The 25,246-nt window shown below is 35.5% G+C and overlaps 1 long non-coding RNA gene across 1 annotated transcript in view; it reads right to left on the bottom strand.

Moving 5' to 3' along the window:
• Positions 1 to 10,800: 10,800 nt before the first annotated feature.
• Positions 10,801 to 25,246, bottom strand: part of LOC138915373 (uncharacterized) — a 64,017-nt gene continuing 49,571 nt past the window's right edge. Inside the window, exon 2 of the long non-coding RNA XR_011421228.1 lies at positions 10,801 to 16,560. This is a non-coding gene — a long non-coding RNA (uncharacterized lncRNA). The remainder of the gene's footprint in view (positions 16,561 to 25,246) is intronic.

Genomic DNA, 25,246 nt, shown 5'->3' with positions numbered 1-25,246 from the left:
ACTTGGGAAAGGTATTTTTAGCAAAATTTTGAGAAAAGTAAGTTGCATCTTATGACTTTTATAATTGTTAAAAACATGGAATGATAATTTCTGTTTCTTCCAAGAAACTTTACGTTACCTGTGAGGGTATGGGAATTACAAACATTTCCTCTTGGCAATTGAAATTGTTTTTAATATAAAAAATGTGCAAACATCTGTTATTCTCAAAACACTTCTGAAAAATATGCAAATGTCTTGGGTCTCAAAATATTAAGGTTGTCCATTTTCCCCCATTTCCCCAATGCCCACTTGTTTTCTTTCATGTATGGTTAATATTCTAAACCTTGGTTTGTTATCAAATTAAATTAAGATCAGACTTAATTCCCCTTTGTTTCATATTCAGAACCCTATTATGGTATGTGCAAATTTAAGGTCGTCATATTCAATGATACAAACAAGAGTATACGATCCATTTAAGGTTTATCATTTTTAAAAAATACATTTTTAAAAGCTGGCACATGATTAAATAAATGAATACTTGCATTTATTCATTTGTGTTGTTCTTGTATTCATAACGATTCTTTGTAAAAATCAGTTTATTTTATGCATATGTTGTTATAAATTAATCTAATATACAAGTTTGCACTATTGATTACAGCCTTTAATTTAAAAAAAGAAAAAATCACATTTCATTATAATCCCAAGGGTTGAAACAAAACTGTTTTTCTAATATGAATGCTTTAAGAATTTTTTTCTATCAAAGCTAGTAGAAAAGCGATCATTTCAAGCACATAGTTAAGGGATGCTTGATTTATTTATTCCCATCTTTTAATATATGTGAAACATTATATTTGACAAACAAGAGAAGTCAAACCCAATTATTATTTTACCCTTTACTTGACTGCTATGTGTGTGAATGGCCCATTAGATTGACTGAAACCACGTGCTTCATAACGTGGATTGTGCATGGTCCTAGCCTTTAGTAATTCCTTTAATTAAGTATACATCATATTGTACAAGAATTTTCACGTTTACTACCTACTCAATTCTTACAATCTTCTTGTGAGGTAAATAAAATTATGACTATAACTTCATTTCTTAAAGACACAGCTATTAAATGAGGAGCCATTAAGTGGACTTGAATCTTGATTTTCTCCGAAAAACATTTGATAAATGGGTAAAATTGGGCATCGAATAGGAAGTAAAAGCACCTTTGTCATCAGCTATCTATCCACCCATCTGTTACTTATGTATGTCCCAATCTCCTGTGTCACACAATTCTTTATCACCATTTCTCTACTTCCCAAGCCCTGTTTGACAACAACAACTAATGAACAAATTGGTGTAAAATAGAGGACTCGAAGGGGAAAGAGTTAATTTTGTAATGTTGGAAATTGAAAACAAAACCATCAGCATCTGAATAACAGAGGGGAATGGATGTTCATTTTACAAATAGAATCATAAATTCCATTCAGTGTAAAGCAAATTAGAAAAACAACGCAGTACTTTTAATCGCTTAACCAGCTGTGAATTGAAGGACATGCAATACACGTGGAATTTATTTTTTATATTTTTTTCAGCATGTGCAAGGGTTTAGTTCCCCATCATCACTCATGGCTGTTGTTCAGCTAATTTTTGGCAGGTTGTAGAAACAATGTCTCCATAGTCACCAAGTGGCTCATTTCATTTATATAATGAACACCATTTAGCATTCAAAAATAAAAACACCTATCAAATAGATTGCACAAATAAAAAGGTGCACAATGAAGTGGGAAGCCACTAAATTACTGTTCACCAGCTCTCCATTTTATTGCCCACGTGAACTAAATTGAACAATTCCAGATGTTTCAGGGCTTCTGATAGATACAAGATAATCTTCCTCTCTACCAGTCTCTCTGGTTAAATAGTTCCTCATTTTCTAGCCTTGCTACTACTTGCAATTGTAGAGGAAAAAAAGGTTGGTTAATTGTACTTTTGAGGCCACCAAAAGTCCACATTCTGACTAATTGTTTTTTTCTCCACTTGATCTTTTAAACAATTTTTAGTAAAATGGCCCTTATTTAAGGTGGCAAAATCTGAGGTCTCAATTATGAAATACTTTAGAAAACATTTTTTAGGCGTGAGTTATCCTGGCGTTTGACTCACTTCTCCTATACTTCTGTGCATATAACTAGAAACTTAAAGTGTGCTTACGTATTTGCTTGCCAGTTTTTGGGAGAGAGAATGTCAACGTTATTGGGTTCTATTGGCCTCAATGAGAAACATCAGCCCTTTCAATTTGTTTGAGTAGTTGGGCTTCAAAAAGAAGCACTCAGGCTTTCTAATCAGAATACGTTTTTTAGCTGTGGTTAGGGGACTTATTTGGTTTTCTAATCTCCTTGTCATAGTTTTTCAGGATTCCCTTTGCTTTGATGACTAAAGTGGGATAAGTAAAAATCAGTAGTAATATTAGTATTGTTAAGCACATGTACCCACACTATTACTCAGTGGTAGCATAAAATTAAAAATTTCATTTTTGGGGCTGGCTCGGTGGCCGAGTGGTTGAGTTCACGTGCTCTGCTGCGGCGCCCAGGGTTCAGATCCTGAGCGCAGACATGGCATCCCTCATCAGGCCGTGTTGAGGTGGTGTCCCACATCCCACAACTAGAAGGACCTGCAACTAAGATATACAACTTTACAAAAAAAAAAAAATTTCATTTTCAAGTGATATTGACTTAGCTACTCTCTTTTATTGCTCAAGAAAAAAGAAAAATCCATCTAAAGTAGCAAAAAGTGATAATCATTACTTTTTAGCTATTTGTATTAATGTTTGTAATTTAGGTTTGAAATATACATTGAAAGAAGTTATTTACATCTAATTTAAATGTACATGTTTAATGTATTTTATTAAATCTTGAAAGTAATATTTACATACATTTTAGTGCTTGCTTATCAAACTAGGTAATGGCTATGGAGAGAACTAAATTTTGGAAAGTATACTGCTTGTGTACTAACTTTTTTCCAAGCTTCGTTTAGATATATTATGTATTCTAATGCAGTAGATAGGGAAATAAAATATGCTTAATAAACTGATGGTATGTTGGCCTTCAGGTTTATCTTAAGAGTGGGGAACTATCATTTAAACATCTAATATCAAATACTGTATGTTCCTTGTTTTTTTATAGATCATGACAGTGATTAATACCTTTTTGAGATAGTAAATATTAGCTTAAAGAGGTTTAAGTAAACTGTTCAAAGTCTTATACTTTGAGGTGGTGAAATTTTACTCTTCCAAAGGCAGTAACAAACTCACAAAGAAAAAAAATTAAAAAAACAATAGGACTAGGAGAGAGAGGTTTCCAGAGACATAAACACGATGACCATTTAATTTATCATTCAAATCAGGATAGTTTGAAAATAAAAGGGGAGGCTATCAATAATTACCTAGGGACCTAGGCGTAAACTGGGCAAACTAGGATGTATTGTAACTCTAGACGTAGGGAGCCAAGATAGACAAGACTTCCCATAGTTTGAATTTAAATAGGACCAAAAGAAACTAATCCAGTTCTGAGCAATTAAGTAGTTTGTCATTCTGAATACAAACAAAATCCATTCATTGAAAGCTTACCAAGAACTAGACATTTCACTACTTGTTGGGGTTTTAACAGTGATTAAGGGAGATATGGTTCCTGTCTCCTTTGGAGAGCTTTCAGGCAAATGGGAGGAAAAGACATGGACAAGTAAGAAAACGAATAAATAATTATAAAAGTGATACCTACTATGAAGGAATGATGTGAACCCATACATGTCTCTTTGAAGGAGAGACAATTATGCCTTTTGTACCCTGTTGTCAGCACATCATTGGTTCAAGTCTGGGAAAGTGGGGAAGGTTGGGAGGAAAAGCCTGCTGTTTGAAATCTCCTTTTGGCTGTGAGCAAGTCTCAGAGAAGGGGTGCCTGAGACTTGTTATCAGTGAGAACACACAGCAACTTGGGTTGGATCCACTACGTGAAATACGAAGGAAACACTTTTGGGCAAAGGAAAAAGCAAGTACCTCAAAGGTTGCAAAAATTTTGCAGGTCATGTGGCCTTAAAGATAGATCCTGTGAACTACAGGGAGGCAGGGATGGAGTGCGGCTGAGTCAGGAACTGAGTTTAAAGTTAGGTGGGAGCCAAATCACTCAGGGGCTGTGTAGAGCCCGGGCAGCTGATGCGTTTAATTCTCAGGACTGTCAGACGCTACCAAGGGTTAAAGGAAAATCAGTGGCATGATTGGATACAAGTTTTAAAAAGTTACTCTGGCTTCATTCTTCATCCCTTTGCATTAATTTGAAACTCCATTAACTTCCCACATTGTGTCAACATTAAAAAAATAAACAAAATTTAGCCATTGCTGTAACTTTTTTCCTCTTCCTTCATATCCCTCTATCTTTGTTAAGGAGGTAGGAATCGCTTTAGAAATATGTCTGGCCAGACCACAAGTGTCCAACTCTCTTGGGACACATTTGTTATAAGTCAGTAGTTAGGTGATACTTTCTTTGTTTTAGTGAAAGTGAAGCGGAGATTTTAAAAAATGGTTCTCTAGAGATCTGACTACTAGAAAAAAACTAATTTCTATTCCCACTGTAGTAAGAAAACTTCTAAGACGATTCTTGATGAAACTTACCTCCTGGTACCCGTGGCTTTGTGCAATTCCATCCCCTCAAGTTTGGACTGATCCTAGTGACCAATAGAATATAGCAAGTTGACGGGATGTCAGTTCTGTAATTAGCTTATGAAGGATTGTAACTTCCATATTGCCAGCAGATTCTCTCCATTGCTTTCTTGCCTTATTCACTTTGATGAAGCCAGCTACCATTTGGAGAGACCTAAAGGGCAAGAAACCGAGGGAGGCCTCTGGCCTATAGCAGGTAGAAAACTGAATTCTGTCAACAGTCACTGAGCTTGGACATCAATCCTTCACCAGCTGGATCTTCAGATGAGACCTCCTGTCTGACACCTTGATTGCAACTTTGTGAGAGACCCTCCGGCAGAGCATCTAGCTAACTCATACCCAGATTCCTGGCCCACAGCAACTGCAAGGTAAAAAGCGTGTGCTGTTCTGAGTTGCTAAATTTTGTGGGAATTTGCTTTGCATAAACAGATAATTAATACACAGTGAAATACAGTTTTACTCTCTTAAAACAGGGATTGTGGTCTATTCTTTTATCTCTTTCTGGAATGTAGGATTTGTGAACTGAACAAACAGGGAACATAACACATGATCCTTAAGGCACTGAAGGTCAGTAATTGTTTAAATAAGAAGTAACAGATTTTTAAGCATTAGTTACCTTCAAATAATGAAAAATTAGTGGTTTCATTTTACCTTTTAAGGAAAATATATATTCTTCTTTCATTACTTTTAATACTCAGTTTGAAGTATGTTAGTAATATGTCCATTATTTCATATTCCCTCTGAAATGCAATGGCTCTCTTTCTCAATGATTTTGTTAGATCAATTTCTTTAGAAACAAAGGCTGAAACGGGCTGTCGTTCAAGTGTTTTATTGAGGGAGCGCTCTCAGAAGAAGAGGGAGGGAAGAAGATAGCGCAGGGAATGGGCTGAACAAAGACTTTGTCTCAGTTGGAGATTAGCTGGAGTCTGAGCTCATGGAATTTATGGAACACAACCATACCACAGAGTTAGTTTCTCTCTTGAGGGAGTCACCCAGCCTTTTGTATCCTGCTGACAGTTATTGAAGTAAGGGGAACATAGCCTCCATGGAGTGGAAGACCCCATTGGGTGAGCGCAATTCTCAGAGACAGCAGAAGCTCTGAGCTGTTGTTAGCCAACACTCACAGAAGCTGGGGTAAGGGTTGCCCCAACTAAAGGACAGGGGCACCCATGGCATCCACTGTGAGGGTTATATATTCTCATTCTTTTTTTCCCTTTTCAGATATGCTGGAGAAATGGACATGTGCAACACTTCATAAAAGTGATCTATAAATGTTAACTTTAAGGATGATAAAGGTTTTGAAGATAGGTAGAATACCTTTTTTGGAGTATGTAACCAACCACTCAACACGTATTCATTGAGGAATTTTGTATGCAAACCAATTACTGAAGACTTCAAGTAATGCAAAGACGTCTTTTCTTTAAGTATTTTATAACCAGGCTACGAGGAAGGGAGATGTTTTCTAAGTTACTAATTTTGTGAATAACTGGATGTTAAATTATTATTTGACAAAAATTTAGTAGGCTTTAACTTATAGGAGATTCTCTTTTTCTTAAAGAGATAAACACCTTTCAAACTTTCTCCTATTGACACAAATTATTTGTATTATAATATTTTTAATATGTGCAAACTTAAAATTAGGTCTTCATATACATATAGTTGGTTAAAATTTAGTGGCAATAGTTTTAAATATTGTTACCATCCAGAATAGGGTGATACTAATTTTAAATTATTGTTAAAGGAAATCATAACAATAAAATCATGGTGATTCTAGAACCCTCAAACATGTCTCAACTCCTAGCAGCCTATAAAATCTTAATGGAGAAAAAACTTACTTTACTGTCATAAAAATAAATAAAATAGGAATTCAGAGAAAGAAAAGCAAACTTTAGAGATGTGCTATAGATGTGCCATAGATATGTGGTATAAGAAGTTAGATCTGTGCTATAGATGAAGAATAGAATATTTTGGACTAATTGAATAGAAAGCAGAGGGTGTAGCCCAGGAGGGAAGAGCAAATTTGGAGAAAAGAGTAAGGTGTGTTTTGCAAAATGTGGACCATTCTATTAGCAGTCTTGGTTTTAGGATTGTGTAACTATAATTATAGGACCCAATGAGTAATAGTACGTCATAAGATCATGTGATGCTTTGCACATAGTACACTACATACATTTATATGAACTAATGTAAATCAATATGTCCACCCTCACACATACCGAATTTTTGTATTTGTATAGTCTTAGGTAATAGCATATACCCACTATGCTTGCTTTGAATATGACAGTCCATCTAGTTCACATTTACTTTCCCTGTTGAAGATTTTTGACTGGCTACTGATAAGCTGGATGCTAAATGTTTCTGGATTTTCACCCTTTAGAAAATGCATTCAATTTCTTCCCACTTTCGACACTGACACTGGGTCAGCCCACCTCTGAAAGCATTGTGGTGAAATGGCTGTCTCCATGTATTCCTCATTGTTGTTCTTTGGTGAAATCGTCACTTGCGGGTCAAATTAGAGCTCATTCAACCAGAGCCAGAGCAGGGACAGTAATCAGCCTCAGGTCATTTTTTCCACTTGAGAATTTCCAGGGCAGGCACTTGAAGTTCATTTTCTACTTTTACAAAGCAGTACTGTCTATCAGTTGCATTGTATAATGAATCTGAGTTTGGATTTACAATTTTATAAATTTATAGGTTCTGGATGTTAGTATTTATTTGGTTTTTATCCTTGGCTGCAGGTTTTCTTTGTGACAAAAAAATTTTATCCTTTTTACTGTTTTCCAATATTAAATTTTATTCGATTAATTTATTAACCAACTCATAGCATATCATTGTAATTCATATATCTTCCTTAATCCAGGAAAAGTTTCTCATGAAATTTACTATCAGGACATGTATGAAAGCATTCTACATATTACTGGAATACACATCACTCTGTTCTTTAGATACTACAATAGCAAGAGCTAGGACACCCTGACAAGTCATAAACACAGGCCTTTGAAATAGATGAATGTTAACATTGAAGGGACAGACCTGCTGAGTTCAAAGAGTTAATTTTTTTCACATACTTCTCTTTTCATGAAGATGAGGGAACTATATTTTAAAATTTGAAAAATTTAACTCTGATGAATCTTTTATAAGGAAGATAATATTCAAAATTTAATCTCATATATGCTTTACCTTTTTAAATTTACAGACAATTGTGCTGTTTTTTCATCAATGGCCTTATAAACAAATAACTATTTTATTTATGAGAGCAGAAGTCACCAACATGGAAATAAATGCTTTTTAGACGTTTGAAAATCTGAATGTGCAGAAATGAATAGCATTGCTTTATTTCAATGGATTGCAGGAGTGATCTTTGAAGTTTACGTATATTGAATAATTTAATTCTGACAGTAACATTCAACATAGTTGATTGATCACAGTAGAGTGTCTGAAAATGATAATGCATGATCTATAGTTTATTAATCTATAAATATTTAGGAGACTAAAATACCTGTCTTAGTGGAAAGAGCAATTAAAAATCAAATTATAAATATCTATGTACCATTTACTCTACCCATCTTTGGTCTTGGCCTGATGCCCCTCCTTACCCAGCAGAGAGAGTATGGCTGACCACATCAGTGCTCTCAAGACACTCTCCTGCACTATTGTCAACAAACCTCCAGATCAATCTCACAGTTTACTCTTGAAGAAATGAAGTTGATGATGAGGTAGAAAATAATTAGGTAAGGTCACTCTAGATGGGGGACTATGATCTTGTCAATATCCTACAGATATCAAAAATGTAGCAAGCTGAAATTGCAACTCATTACCTTCAACTCCTCAAGCCTACTACTGTTAAGGCAATCCCATCTCAGCTAAGCCAAGACACAATTTTAGGAAGTTCTTCAATCTTCTCACACTCCAGACCCAGATACGGTTCATCACTAATTCCCAGTGATTTCACCTCCTAAATACACATCCAGTGTATTCCACTTCTCTACTCCTGCTATTCCACCCCTCGTGTCAACTTTACCTTCTCTTGCCTGAACCACTGGCTTCCTAAGCTCGCTTCTTTTAGCTTGTTCTTTCAAAAACGCAAATATGACTATGACTTTCCTGTTATTAAAGCATTTTAATAATTCCCCATCATTCTTAGAATAAATACCGAACTCCTTAGGATGGAAACATCTGACTTGCCTGTAACTTAAATATGCCTCATTCCCCGCACTGTGTGTAGTGACTTAGTGACACAGAGCTCTTTGACCTCTTCCACACATGTTATTATTCTGCGTCTTTATTTATATTTCCTCCCATACATAGAATTCTTATTCCAACACCTTTTGCTTAGTTACCGCTTAGTAAGAGGCACCTTTGCCTCCAGAAATCTTCCCCTCTTCCTTATATTGGGCCCATTTCCTGTGCTTCTTGTCCATCACTTCTTATTTCTTTCTTAAAACTCATCATATCATTTTAAATTATCAATTTACCTTTCGCCTAGCAGCCTTGAGAGCAGAAACTATGTGGTAATCATTCCTCTTTATAGCTAGCTTGTAGCCCAGCGTCTGATACACACACACACACACACACACACACACACACACAAAATGCTGGTTGAACCAAAATTCAGTACCCCAGTTGATATTGTTATTTTCAAAGTCCCATGTGCTTTTTCTGTGTTTATTTTATTGTTGATAATTGGTGCAAAATTTGCCTGAGTTGCATGAATGTAAAATAAAGAAATGATGTGAGAATCAGGCAATATTATGACATGCAATTGATGAACAGTTCCTATTTTGCTTTGAAGTGAATACTTCATATTTTGCTTTTGAAATGCCGTTTCGTACAACCCATCCAATATCTGTCCCATAGCCCATTAATGTAGAGTTTAGATTTTAGTTTTAGCTTTAGTTTTAGTTTTTTTAGACTGTAAGCTCCACAAGCAGGAGAGAGAGTTTATGTTTTATATTGTGCTTTGTCTCCAGTGCCTAGATCTGGACTTGGCACACAATTTCTGCTCAATCAATATTTGTTGCATGTTTCAAGTCCATTATACTAATAGAATTGAGAAACCCTGATAGCCCATGTGTTGTACATTTCCTCTGATTTGCAGAATGTGTGTTGCTTCTCCCTCTAGCGTGCAGAGGCAGTGCTAACCTCGTAGGTAGCAGAGGCCATGGGACGACAGGGGACCCCCAGCCATATCTCCTTGTGTATGATGTCATACTTTCTCAATTTCTTTTATTTTCTCCTAATTTCCTTCAAGTAACATTAGTACACCATTAACTCACATAAAGTCATATAACAGAAGTTAAATTTGACTTTCAATGGCAGGATGAAAAGCTAAGGAAGAAAAGCTATTGTTTGTGGAAACTTTTTTGAAGTCTTTAGAAAGTTTTCAGTGCATGTGAAAACGTTCATATTGCTAGCTGACTTTTGAATTATCACAGGTAAAATTTTATGAAACAGTATTCAATGTTTTGTTAAAATATAAATATATTTGCTACTGCATTTTAACTTATCTGCTAATCTCATAACTCTATTAAAAATACAATCTCTTTTTCCTGGTATAAAGCATTCTTTGCACAGTCTATTGCTTATTATTATGATTCTGTTACTATGAGATGTTTACAGATATTATCTTTTTATATTTATTACATTATTATACTGCTTAAGGTGATTACATATTCTTGGTGTCTGACCTAAAAAAGGTCTGAAGACTTTGAAATTTTAAGCAGCTAGATGATATATTTATAATTTTTACAACAGCAATTTTTTCTCAAATTTACTTAGTTGTTTCTATAATTTTTATTCGGTATTGATATTTGAAAGACAGCTGAAACAAAGTAAACATTTTTGGAGAATAATAAAATGCAATCTTTCATATGACAGTAACGACTAAATATCCTAGATATTTAATGCCTATCCTCACAATCAGAGGGTAATTTTCCTTAAAGAAACACATAATTTCTTGCGTTCTTATTTTTCCCATTCCAGTTAGAAAAGTCTATTGTCTAGACTTTTGTTTCATGCACGTACTTAAATTTTAATGTTATCCATTGCTCTTAATTTATATATCAAGTCTGTCAAATAAGAGAAATGGAAAACATACACAGAAAATAGGAAAATAAAAACAAAAAAAAGACATAATTAAAAGTTTATTTTTTCAAAATTGTTTGAAGAGTTTTAGGACATTCTTTGTTGAATAACACTTTCCAAGTTCCAGAGGAGATCCCAAATGTGACAATGGTTATGTATTTCTGATTAGAAAAGATGCTTATTAAATGAGTCAGTGAATCTATATATAGTTACTATTTCTCTGTGTCATTTTAAACATATGAATTTCTAAGATAACTGTAATTTGCTACAAACAATCATCATCGGTCTTATAAGCGCTTTTCTTAGGTTAAATTTTCCTTGGGAATGACAGTTTTTAGACACCGAGAACCTTAGCCCTACACCCCACTGTCTCATTCAGGGATTTAGCATATAGGACACCACAAAAACATCACTCTCCAATTCAAACTTGTAAGCACGGCTAGATTCAGGTATTTAGATGTGTGCCCCCTGACTTCCTATAATTTCTGTCTTTTTTTTTTTTTGTGGTGGCAAAGTCTTCACATATTTATCTATAACAAATTCAGGGAGTTTTGTTTGGCTGACTTAAAAGCATTTTCTTCCAAATTCCTATAAAAATAGAGACTATAAATTGGTTAGCATGGATTGCCCAGGGCAGTACATTTTTTTAATGAAAATTTTCATTGTCAATGGATTTTATGCAGAGCCTTTAGAGGTTGTTCAAATCACCAGTAGTCGATTTAACCATGCTAATCTTTATAACTGAGGGCCTCATTCTTAGAAAAGCTTTTGGCATGTTTTCGTAGACTACTCATAATAATTATATGGATGAGCCGTGGATTCTAGTTGTCTGCATTATAATCATCTCATTTTATGTTTTGGAAAATGGACAGAAAAGTCACTTTCCCCCAATTACACACCAGGTACCCACACACAAATAGCCATGATCTTTTGGAAGAAGGTTCTGAGCATCCATCTGAAATGAATAAATATTTCTTTGTGAAGATAATATTAAAAATGGAGTGTGTATACACTTGAACTGAGCTAGTAAAGCTATAAACATGTGCTCTATTTAACCATTTTACACAATTGTTTACAGTTTTACAAGACATACACAGTTACCATAGCAACAACTCAGAATAAGCATGGTATAAAACTTATGCTACTCTAGCGAAGAAAGCCACTTTAACAAAGTGTGTGGCACACATTATAGGTTGAAGTTGAGTTTTCATCTTATTTTTCTAAAAATTCTGTTTCATAAATCATAGCTGTTCTCTTAAAATTTATTATCTTGCAAAGAAAGTAGAGTTCAATGGTCAATTAGTTAAACCAAAAGGAATATACCTAAACCACCCTATAAATAATTCCTTAGGTTGCTGGGCCTGCTATTCAGGGAAGAAGTTTTATAATCTGAGGTATGTTTTATCTTACCATTCCTTAATTCTTATAATGGAAAATTCAATTTGCTTCTAGGCTAAATCCATGATTCAATATCCTAAATATGCTTGTTTTCTAGGAGACATAAAAATAGATTCATTGTTTAATTTTTTTAAATCCATAAAATGTTATCGAGTCTCGATTTTGGCCCGAGTGCTATTCAAGTAATGGAGAATACAGAGAAAAACAAAACTATGTGTATACCTTTAAAAAGATAACGATCTGGTATCCTCTTTTCATTTTGTTTCTTTCAGAAAATGAAAAGATATGTTTCCTTGGAGATGTTTCCCTTTCTTTTTCAAAGTATTTTTGTTATTGTTAATCCTTATTTCATATTAATACACACCCACTCTAAATATTTACTTATGCATATGTATTTAAGAGTGCACTCTGTAGTTTTTTTATTTATTTATTTTTTGAGGAAGATTAGCCCCGAGCTAACATGTGCCACTAATCCTCCTCTTTTTGCTGATGAAGACTGGCCCTGAGCTAACATCCATGCCCATCTTCCTCTGCTTTATATGTGGGACGCCTACCACAGCATGGCTTGACAAGTCGTGTGTAGGTCCGCACCCAGGATCCGAAACAGTGAACCCCAGGCCACAGAAGCAGAATGTGCAAACTTAACCGCTGCGCCACTGGGCCGGCCCCAAGAGTACACTCCTTATTTGATTAATAATTCATGATGAGTTACGTTTGGAAATTATAGGACAAGTATATTTGCTTTAATGAGACCTAGAAAATATTTACTTGTGGATGATGCATTAGTTCACTACACTAACGGAGTAAAATGGTACTTTCATCTAAAGCCTACAAGGTACAGCACCAATCAAAGACATATAAAACATAAACTCTGACCATAAGAATTTTCCAAGGAAGCAGGAAAATATGACAATATAATATCCCTATAAATAGCAAAAGTCTAAACCAGTATGTATTGAGAACTGATAAGTAGAATGGGGCATAAGTGCTATTGCTTGGAAGAAAAGGAAAGATTCTTCCCTCAGAAGGTGTGACTATGGAAGGCAACATAACCTGGAGCTGTTATTGTCCTGGATCTCTGAGACTGTGCAGGATTTGGTCGCTCAGTGGTTTCTAACTCTGGCTGAACAGTAGAATCAATTGGTGAACTTAAAAAAGATTCCCTAAGACCCATCCCCAAACGAGGAAATAATGAAATAAAGTCTGTGGCCCACAAAAAGGTCGTTTTTAAGATCCTCAGTTAACTCTATCACGCAGTCCACTTTGAGAACCACTGAGGGAAACGTGTTCTAGAAGAAACACAATTTGCAAAGAACGGAGAGAGGAAAATAAATACAGCACACTATAATAGGAAGGTTTACAGTGAAATATCCAGGGTACCCTACACAAAGGGAGTTGGATATCTTTTGAAGTTGAAGATATGATACTAAAATAAATGTATTAAAAAGACCATAATTTTAAGGGAAGTTGGCAAATAATGAGAGGAAGAAGGACATGGAGGAGAAAACAAAGATTAGTTATATTTCATACCATACATAACATTTTGGTGGTTGTTCTTTATTTTATATAGCAAGTTGGATCCCAGTGACACGATCTTTTGATTCAGTCGTTTGTGCAGAACACTACCATGACGTTCAATACTCTTCATATCTCCATAGTCTAATCCTATGACTGATGGTGACTCATTTATACAATATTCCAATAATACAGAATAATAATATTCTTAAGGAAAAATAATTTTTTAACAAGATACACCTTAGAAGCATCTTAAATGGATTTTGAAGTTTTGCAGCTCGGCATTTCAAGGAACTGCCCTGCTACATTGGACATTTATTATATTCATAGTTTGGTTTTCTTTAGAATTCTCCTAAAATAGCTTGTAAAATAGAGACACAGGCTGATCTCTTAGAGAGAGGGCAATGACCTCTCCCATTTGAGAGCCTCTTAGTGAAGCTCCTTTCTGTTCAAGAGTCACTTAGCAATTTATTAACATACAGCCTACTTCCTGCTGAATAGTGGTTTTATTTTTTCCTTTGTGGGTGTAAAATATTCAATATAACACATATCATCCAATTCTGATACCAAAAAGGACATTCAATGTAAGTATATGAAACATCCAAATGGGTCCAAATAATTCTCCAGAAAGTTAACCTGATTATCAGGGATATCAAAGCACTTCAGACTGAAATCAACTCACGTCTACTCATTTGCTCAAGAACTTTTACTTTTTAATATCACGGGTATGATGTCACTTTGCTTCTTATAAAAAAATATTTTGTTCCTCACTGTGGTTACTCTTTGTTTAAAAAGTTGGTTTAGAGTGACACGGCCTGATTCAAATCATGAAAGAGCCATAAATTGATATTACACGAGAGAAAACAATATTTGAATATTGTATTTCTTAAAATTGTGCTCATCCGAATTTGGTGATGAAAAATGGTCTTACTATATTATATATACAAGTATACATATATATAAGCAATGTGATAGACTTTTAAAAGTACTTTTGAAATAACACAACTCTTAAAGTTATTTTTACTTTTTTCAGTTCTACTGCTGGGTTTACATAAGACTGTGTCCTTAATTTGAGTTTTAAATACTATGAGAAAGGATTGAATTTTCAGTAGAGTTAATCGCAGGGGATACGACAGTTTAAGCCTTAAAGTCAGACCCTATACTTATTTATGAAAATTTAAATTCAAAATCTTTGCTTCCTTGAGTTTTTCTATCAGTAATAGATAACTATTACTATGAAACATTAAAAAAGGATACAAGATTTTATCAGTTATTTGATTTTTAGGATCTTTAATTTCACCCTTATCCTTACTCTTTCAAAGATTACCTTCACGTTGTATAAATTTCAACAGCACATAAAAGGGCAATATGTTGCTTACTTTAAAGACAATTATTTCAGTAAAACAACATTAAGTCTTCGTAGATCCAGAATCCAGGCCACATGGTATCACTTTGAATTCAATTTAGACAAGTTTGACTAATCTCACCCTGCCTAAAAGAACTATAAATATTAAGCTGTGACTAAAAGCTCTTTGTGATGGTCCTGTCTCCTCTTCAACTCAGGCTCCCCTTCACTTAATTTGCAACAGCTTTACATCTGGCAGGTGACTTGATCCAAGATTCACCAAATAATTCCCAATTCTTCAAACTCCGTATAGTGATGAGTTTTTTTGTCATTAATAATCATAATTTGTATTTACTGTTGGTCTTTTTTCCAAATATCACCAGGTATTTTGAAGAATATTATTCCTTTTCACAATCCTCTAATTTTATTTTTTATTGTACACATTTCATTCTCTTTATTTTACTGATAATAAAATGTCAATATAAGAGTTGAGAGTTTGTCTCAGTGCTCAGAAGAACAAGGAGGGGTGACATTTGCCCCCTAGGTAGGATGTTGAGTAATTTTATCTCAGTTGTGCATATGGCAAAAATACATAACTGGATATCAGAGAATGTGAGAATAGGCTGCAAGAATCAAAAGGCCATTCAGCTTATGTTTTCAGGTAGAGTGCATTCTTCTTCAGGCTAGACTATTGATCAAGACGTTTTGTAAAAATGAAGTTACTGTGATTAAATTTCCAATCTCCCTTTTTGGAAAGCAGCATTAATTTACGGTGTTGGTACATTGGATTATTTCAGGTTTTGCCATCATCATCATTATCACCACAAATAAAGGTGTCAAGTTATTACATTTATCAACACTGTTTTCTACATACTGTATATATCATATATCATTTGTTGCCGAAGACTACTTATAATAAATGTGCAGTATTTAGCTCTAACATGCATTTTTGCACAATTCCCTCTTTACTTGTTAATTCAGTTCTGTATCCCTTTCTAAGTTGCTGCAACCACGATCCAAACAGATAAATATTTTCACTTTCTTTTCCAAAATCCTTGTGCCTCGACAGACTTAAATGTCACAATAACTCCTAGCAGGGCAGATAAGTTAATTCTGAAATAAATTGCTAATTCTGGTAGATGTATGCTTCATCATTAAATTTAAAAGATTGTGATCATTTATTCACTTTTCAGACGACTGAGTTATTGAATATAGCGTGTTCATGTAGCTACTTTCCCTGGTAATTCCACCAAAAAATTAAAGGAAGTATAGGTTTTGCTTAGTAGTGAGAATATAATTTCATAGTAAGACTTTTAATCTTCTTGGTTTTCTTTGTGATGTGACTCTGGATTTTTGGAGAAAGACTCCCTTGATCTATTTCTAGCAATGAAGGCATCTGGATCAGTAGCCCGTGAGGAACACCCACATTTTTCTGATCATCAAAAAGCACACGTCGGTGTGGTGAATGCATGTCCTCCTGGAGAACAGAGAGCGAGCTCTACAGAGAGCACCTGATCGTAGCAGATCAGAAGGATGGCGTTTGACCCTGGGTGGAGAAAAAAGAGGAAAAGAAAAGAAAGAGAAAAGTTGAATAAATAAAAATATCACCAGCAAACTGTTACCGATTGATGGATGCATTCGCCGAGTATTTGTTTTCGTGTGTGTGTGCAATGTTTGACATATCCTGAAAGGGACTAAAATATCCAAAGTTCGTCTTTAAGCTATGTAGTTTTCCGACTGCCAAAAGGTTTCACATGTGTCATTAAATTTACTGAAAGTGGTGAACGGAACAAAACTCAAGGGAAGCACAGATGTTTGCAGTTTTCAATTTACAGACTTGAATACTTGCAACTGGTTATTCAACACATATATGATTTTAGTTGATTATTTTCATAGATGCTTTCAATCAGTATTGCATATGATTAGTAGGAGATCTGTAATTCCTATGACCTGTTTTGTGTTAGGTCAAGTAGTTATGCTCTATATTTTGTTGCTGATCTTTACATTAAAAGATTTTCTCCTACAATTTTCCTTACATTTTCATTTCTCCTATCTCATTAGTCCCTTACTGTCAACCTTAGTTAATATCATGGCTTTGACGGTGATGTCCTAATTATCTAGTACACAGCACATGTTGGAATGGTTAACATTTTGGGTGCACAGTTATAATAGATATTAGCATGTATGAAGACACTTTCAATTGCAATAAAAAAGTTAAACTAGTCCTTAAATATATTGATCTTTTGGTGGGCCTTAGAGTTTGAAAGATTTTGAAAGATTTGGTACAAATATTTTATATTTTGACATAAAAGTATCTTCTAAGTACAAAATAAATCTATTAGAAGAAACACATAAAACTTAGAAACAAAGGGGAAAAATGCCTAACAGTGAATTTTTCAGTGACAACATTATAAAACTGTTCAATATTAATTAATTTACCAAAATGATTACTTCTTAATATATACAGACATTGATTTGGGGAATCCAGGTTATTAACTGATAAATAGCCGTTTAATCCTGCATATTCAAGTGGATGGTTTATTTCAGTGACGTTCTTTATTTGAATTCACTGGAAACAATTGATTTGAATGAGGCGAGCCAACAGATATTTAATGACCCTTCTTATAATCAGAGAATAGGATTTCCAAATGTCTAGTCAGGATAAAATTAATTTCTTTAACATATATTTTTAGTGTAATGATGATTTTTATTATAGAAAGAAAGAATTCTTACAAAATAGGGAGCCTCCAACTTTTTTAAATTGTAATTTTAAACTGTGACCTTATGAACCAAAAATAGTTTTAGCACTAAATTTGCAGCATCAGTGAAACAACATGCAAAAATAGCGAGGATGGAAACTTGAGACCTTGAGAACAGAGAAATACAACCAGGGAGCATGTGTTTGACAAAAATCCATAGGAATTGGGGGTTTCACATTTCACTCAATTCCATTATATTCAATTCAACAAACCTTTGTGAAACACTATACTGTGGGAGATACAAAGGTGGCTGTCAAAGTCACCATTTTTGAAATTTACCTCTTGTGGATGATATTCGAAGGGGGGGTATAGGGAAGTAACAGCTCATTACTGCATTGCCCACTGGGACTAAGGGACATGCAGGTACTTTTCCTGGATCTTCTGCAGTCCTAAAATGTTAGGAAGTCTGTTTTGCGTCTCTACAACACGAACAGGACCAGTATTTTGAGTGGGTGTAATAGGTAACTGCCTGCCTACAGTCCCCAACTGAATGTCCTTTGGGAGTGGGGCAAGTAACACAAATGTGAAAGTAGTCAGGTAGAAGATAATATCTATGGAAAATCTGGTTTATGGTCTTGACTCCTGGCTTACCCTAAGATGTGATTTTTGGGCAAGTCTCTTAAGTTTTTAGGTCTCAGTTTTCTCATTCATAATCTTGAAATATAAAAGATTGCTGATATTCAACTGCATTTGACCTGCAAAACATGCAGTTCCATTTGGTTTAAGCTAAAAAAGTAAAGAGGCTTAAATCCAAGGTCACCTTCAAAACGATCTTCAGATACCCGGCGAGGTTGGACTTGGAGGAGAGCTGAGAAAGCAACAGGTTGAGAGATCATTGAACACGAGTGGAGAATGAAAATAAGAGAGGAGCCTTTGAGAGGAGAACTGGTGAAAATGGAAACCCAATGTCTTGAAAAGTTTGGGAAAATTTTATGAATTCTACAGTTTGGCCTCATTGGGATATCTCAGGCCTATATGAGCAAGACTCATACAGAAGAAGACCAAAACAAAATCCAAATCGTTTTCAAGTACATTCAAATGAAGAGAAGAAAACCTGATTCTAGCAAGGCCAGTACATAATGCATGATAACTTGAAGGTGAGGCTAGTAATATGGACCCTGAAGAGAGGGGTAGAACTTTTTAAGAGGAAGTGTGAGTTCTTCCAATTCGCATATGTCATCGGGAGCTTCAAAAAATGCAGGTTCTAGTAGAGTCACTCGTACAACTTTACACGAGAAAGTTCATGCTTTCTTAAAAATGACGCAAACTAAGGAAAAGTGTATATATGCATATATAAAACAAAAGAGAAGGCTTTTCTCATTAAATTGGATGATCTGTGTAGGATCTCGCTCTAATAAGGTAACATAATTCGATTCCCCTAGGATATAGCTTAAACAGCAAGAGTAGTTCTTCGGTGATGAAGAACAGTTTTTGGCCTGTTCTTTGCCAGTCTGTAATTTTATCCATGCCTAAAACACCTTCTATACAAAAATACAAAACATTTTTATAAAATATCCAATTTCTTGGCAATGAGAACAAGCCTGTTAGAAATAACAGAAAATGCCAGTCAAAGAAACTTGGCTTTCTTTTCTTACTACTGTAGAGTTGAATGTTGCCTGTACCTTAGACTCTGAGCAGACATTACATATAGACAGTTGCTTGAGACATACTTAAGCAGTTGCTTTTGGTGACCCTGCATTCGCGTATTCCTCTGCTGAAACGCTTTTATTGTATCTTGAAGCAAGTAAAAGGAAACTCCTGAAGGAAAGCAGCCCCTATTTGTCCCCTTCTTTGAGGTTCTTACCAATCTGTTTTACCTGCAAAGAAGAGTTTCTTAAGGCTTATATGATAAAAGCAAAATAATTCAGGAGATTATCATTATAAATTTCTAGACTCTTTAATTGCATAAATGAAGTTAACTGCTCAGAAAAAGTGAGGCTTCTCATATACCGGATATGCAGCATTTTTCTCAGCAAACAAATGAAAAGAATATATTATGACAAAGATCTTTTGCTTGACCTAACTTTAGTCGGGCTCCTGAACTTTCTCCTCGACTCAGCTATGCACTTCCTTGTAAAAATCCAGTTTTACCCTGCTAAATTAGTTTAACCCGAATTGCCCACCCTTGACATGTGATCGTTTCCTCATCTTTCACCATCCCACATGTCATGCCTGACTATCCTAGTCTGTCTTCAGCAAAGAGACTTTTAAGCTGGTTTAGTCAGAATCCCCCTTATCCCTGAGGTTTCCTCTTAGTAATTTTCTATCCACTGACCCGTAACTTGCTCCTTAGCTATAAAACCCCACTTGCCCATGCTGTACTTGGAATTGTACCTGGTTTATACCGAAGTCTCTTTTCCTCTATTGCAATAGTCCTGAATGAAATCTGTTTTTACTGCTTCAACTACTGTCCAGCTCTGGCTCTTCTTTGACAGTTGTAAGTTTGCTTTATGCTTGCACTTCATAAGATATTAAAAGTATGACCTTTGTCTGAACCATGCTTAATATTTTGATTACCTTATTTAGTGAGACTGAGTCAAAACATATCATAGAAATAAATGAATAAACATCTAATAATGAGTAATGTCCAGATTTAGAGCTGATACCTCTTGATATTCATGTCAGCAGAATCTAAGATATTTAGCCACCATAAATTCATAATCAATTCAAACCTAAAACTTAATGTTAGAACTATGCAAATTAGTGCAAAAACTCTAGTTAGAAATTTGAGATGGTAGTACAGATTCTAGAAGTGTTCTTCACTCATTCTTCTATTCATGTATGCACCAAAGAGATATATATATTTTTTTGCAGGGGAAGATTCGCCCTGAGCTAACATCTGTTGCTAATCTTCCTCCTTTGTCCTTCCAGATTGCTCAAAATATGATCTGAGAAGTTGGAAACAAAAAAGGGAGTGCTACTATTATTTAATCTAGATAAAACCTTATACAGAAGCTCATTTAAAGGCCAGGGATATTCTTAACACTCTCAAGAAAAATATTGATGACCTAGAACATGCACCTAAACAGGGTCTGCTAATTACAGATAGATGGCCCGTGTTTCATTATCCCTCAATGAGTTTTTGATGGCCTACTATGTGCCAGGTGCTGGAAGAGACACTGGAGCTACAATGATTTTTTTTAAAGTATTATTTTTATGAGCTGTCAAGAGTTATAATTGGTAGGAAAGCCAGTTTATGAAAAAGAGAGGCAAACCGTGCTTACGGAGTGCATAAGAAATACTCAACAGAACCTTGACAGCGTTGGCTAAATTGTAACCGGAATTATGAGTAGGTATTAACCAGTCAGAAAGGAATAGGGTGGCCATTGTTTGTGGTTGCAGGTGGAAGGTTTGACACAAAGAGATGTTCCAGGTGGAGTGAATGTGAAGTTCTAGGATTTAAAAGAGCATCCTTTGTTTAGGCAATTGAGAGAGGTAGGGGATGTGAACTGTAAGACCCTATGGGCATTGTACATTATTACACGAATTTAAAGTCTATTCCAAGAGTGATGAAGGGAGGAAGAGAGGGCCCTTGAAGGATAAGTGAAGAAATGCCATAATTTTAATCGTTTTATAGGAAGATCACTGCTGGAAGTATAAACAACGGTTTTAATTGGAACAAGAATGGAGTCATGGAAACCGGTAGAAGGCTGTTTCCAATACCCCAACAACTATTGTCGTGTTTATCCTTATTAGGCTAAACTCTGCTTAGACAATTAGCACAGTCTAAATGAACAGGAGCCTCTCTGGGTTCTGAAGTGAATCAATGCCTTGTTGTCCTTGCTATACATCTTTCAAAGGCGTGAATTTGGGAAATTTTACACCAGTTGTCCATCATATAGCTGCGAATAATGACTACATGTAAAATGCCAAGTGCGTCAGAAGAACAAATGGCTGTTTGCTGTCATGTACCAGAGAGAAAAATGAATTAGGAAGCTATGAAGCTAGATCCACCAAAGTTTTTGAGGATTGTTCCTAAGGATGAATGAAGCGACTACACCATGAGGCAAAAGACAAGGCAATTTATAAGCCACCCAAGGAAGCAGAAGAAGGCAAGCATGGAGTTGTAATTTTTTTTTTTGGAGTAAATAATTTCTATCATATTTTTAAAGGAATGGTTTTTTTCAGGTGTACATCATAATATATTTAGAATTCTGCGTAGATTACATCATGTTCACCACCCAAAAACTAATTATGGTCCATCCCCTCACATGTGAGCCTATTCACCCCTTTTGCCCTCCCCCCCCTTCCCCTATGGTAACCACCAATCCAAGCTCCATTGCTATGTGTTTGTGTGTCGTTTTTATCTCCTACTTAAGAGTGAGTTCATAAGGTATTTGACTTTCTCCCTCTGACTAATTTCACTCAGCATAATACCCTCAAGGACCATCCATGTTGTCACAAATGGCCAGATTTCATCATTTCTTATGGCTGAGTAGTATTCCATTGGGTATAAATACCAAATCTTCTTTATTCATTCGTCCCTTGATATACAAAGAACTCATACAGTTCAACAACAAAAAAGCCAACAACCCAATTAAAAAATGGGCAAAAGATCTGAACAGAGATTTCTCCAAAGAAGATATACGGATGGCCAACAGGCATATGAAAAGATGCTCAACATCATTAGCTATCAGGGATATGCAAATCAAAACTACAATGAGGTATCACCTCACTCTGGTCAGAATGGCTATAATTAACAAGATGGGAAACAACAAATGTTGGAGAGGATGTGGAGAGAAGGGAACCCATGTTCACTGCTGGTGGGAGTGCAAACTGGTGCAGCCACTATGAAAAACAGTATGGAGCTGGAAATTGACCTAAGGTCTGGTAATAGAAGATAAAGTCGATGGTGGTGCTTGACCAGCACTGACCTAAAGAAAAACCAAGAGGATGAAGAGGAATGCAGAGTCAGGTTTTGAACAAGACAAAAACATAAATGTATAAGTGGCTCCAGCAGGATGAGGAGAATTATAGGGTGAGAGCAGGTGTATGTCTTGTAGATTCTAGACCTGGAATCTCTTCTTTGGCATGTGCTAAAAGAACATTTGATAAGGCTGGGACACAATCTTAGGTGATAAACTCCCATTAGACATAATTTACTTGTTTGACACCTGAACTTTATTCTGATATAGGAAAGCCTCCAAATGTACAGGGCAGCTGTGTGTCTTAGGAAATTTCTAGAAGGCTTCATTGAGCTTTTATTGAACATAGAAGAGGCTCAATATTTGCTTGTTGAAGGAATGACTTTGCAGGAATATTCAAAGTTAAAAAAAATTTGTTTTCATTGTGCTTGATCCCTTTCCAAATAACACCAATTGAACTATTTTTATATTAGTATGTTCTTTATATCGGTTATTTTTTCTGTGAATTTAAACAGATGTTAACATTTATCGAAATGACTAGGGTCATTTTTCCATTTTCACAAGAGTGTCTAAATCTCTCATCCTTTATTAGTAACCACTAATATAGCTTATCATTCTCAAGGCAATAGGAAAGCAAGGGCAATTTTTGAGCACTTTAGAATCTGCTCAAGCAGATTTTTGGAGGTGGGTGTCCACTAACGTGGGCCAGATTTCTCTGATGACATAAGCTCCTTTCCACTGAATAGGAGGAGTTCATCTTCTTTTCAGATTTACCCTAACAATCCCAATACAGACTGAGTTGCAGATATAAAAACAAACAAAATGTGATCTTAAGTATATTTTTACCTCTTCACTCATTTAAACAAAAAATATTAGTTGTTTTTAAACAAAACTCTTATACTAGACCAAGGAGAGTTTTCTTCAATATAATTCTTATCACAGGTAGATCACATGACACGCAGGGTACTGATGGTCCAGTGGTATAGATGCTCCTTCCAAGATAGCTTGACAACAACAGACCCGTTAGAGACATTTTGGAGAACGTCTGCATTTTAAAATAACTTCTCCTTGGGGCTGGCCCCGTGGCCGAGTGGTTAAGTTCGCGCGCTCCGCTGCAGGCGGCCCAGCGTTTCGTTGGTTCGAATCCTGGGCGCGGACATGGCACTGCTCATCAAACCACGCTGAGGCAGCGTCCCGCATGCCACAACTAGAAGGACCCACAACGAAGAATATACAACTATGTACTGGGGGGCTTTGGGGAGAAAAAGGAAAAAAATAAAAAATCTTTAAAAAAAAATAAAAAAATAACTTCTCCTTGCTCCACCTACACCCAACTCTTGTAGTTCATTACACTTTTCCTAACCTAATAGAACATGTCATACTGATTTAAATATTTCATGTACTATAGAAAGTAAGGTATTTGGGCATTTATTAATACAACAAATATTTAGTGACCATCTATTACACTCCAGGCACTGAGCTATACATGCATGATAAGAGTGTTTTCAATCCACATAAATTTGTCTTTAATTGTGAATGATGTAACCACAGGTATTTGTCAGTTTAATCAGAATTGTTCTTCAGCTACATTGTACATCTTCCTGGGTGATGAGAACTGGGATCTAAGCCTGGCTCTGCCCCTGGTGAGCTCTGCATCTTTGGAGAGGTCACAGCAATGGAATCCTAGCTTCAGTTCCTCACTCGTAAAGAGAGAGTGTTAGATCAGATGACCCCTAAGGCCACAACCAGTATTAAGAGTCTATGTTCAAAGGCTTTTGTTTTTCACCAAAAATATGATCTGTAGGACATTAGTTCTGCTAGATGTTAATAGAAGTTCCATGGTTAAATACACTGAAATAAAGCTGAGTTAAACAAAGAATGTTTTATTGTTGTAGCATTTCTCAAGAACTTTAATATTCCTACAAACACTGGGAAAGCTCAAGACAATGGTATACAATGCCTTTTACCCAAACTCATTTTGGCCGAAAAACCCTTCTTTAGACTCAGTCTGGAACATCAATCAAATATTCAACGAAAATTTATTGAGCACTGAGGCCATCTCAGTGGAAAAACGAACAAATAGCAACAGCAACAATAAAAAATAGTACAAAATAATTCATGGAGTTTACCGAGAAGAGAGACAATAAATAAACAACTAATTTAAATGCATTGTACGTTAGAATGTAATAAACGCTTTGGGGGCAAATAGAAAGGAGCCAGGAATTTGGAATGCTGGGAGGGGATTACCTCAATGAGAAGGTACCAATTAAGCAAAAAGATGAGGGGTAAGGGAGTAAGTCATATTGACATCAAAGGCAAGATCAGGTGGAACTCCTGTGTTTGGTACCACAATTTAGAAGAACGCTTGTGAAAATATCAGTGTACTAAATTATAATCCATTGAACAAATATTCATCCAGCGCAGCGTTGGCACTGGTGAGTCCATGCTGACTAACACCGAAGGGACTGGGCTTCACGGAGTTTATATTCTAGTGGAGAAGAAAGAGAAGAGATAAGCAAATAGGCAAAATCAGAAAATTAGTACAGATTCTAGTATTTTTTTTTTTTTAAGAAGCAGCTGCTTATTTTTCTTTTTTTCTTTTTTTTAA

The sequence above is a fragment of the Equus caballus genome, chromosome 9 (genome assembly GCF_041296265.1).
Source record: "Equus caballus isolate H_3958 breed thoroughbred chromosome 9, TB-T2T, whole genome shotgun sequence".
NCBI classification, from domain to species: Eukaryota; Metazoa; Chordata; class Mammalia; order Perissodactyla; family Equidae; genus Equus; species Equus caballus.
Note: the sequence above shows the minus strand (reverse complement) of the source record. Positions and strands in the feature narration are given on the sequence as shown.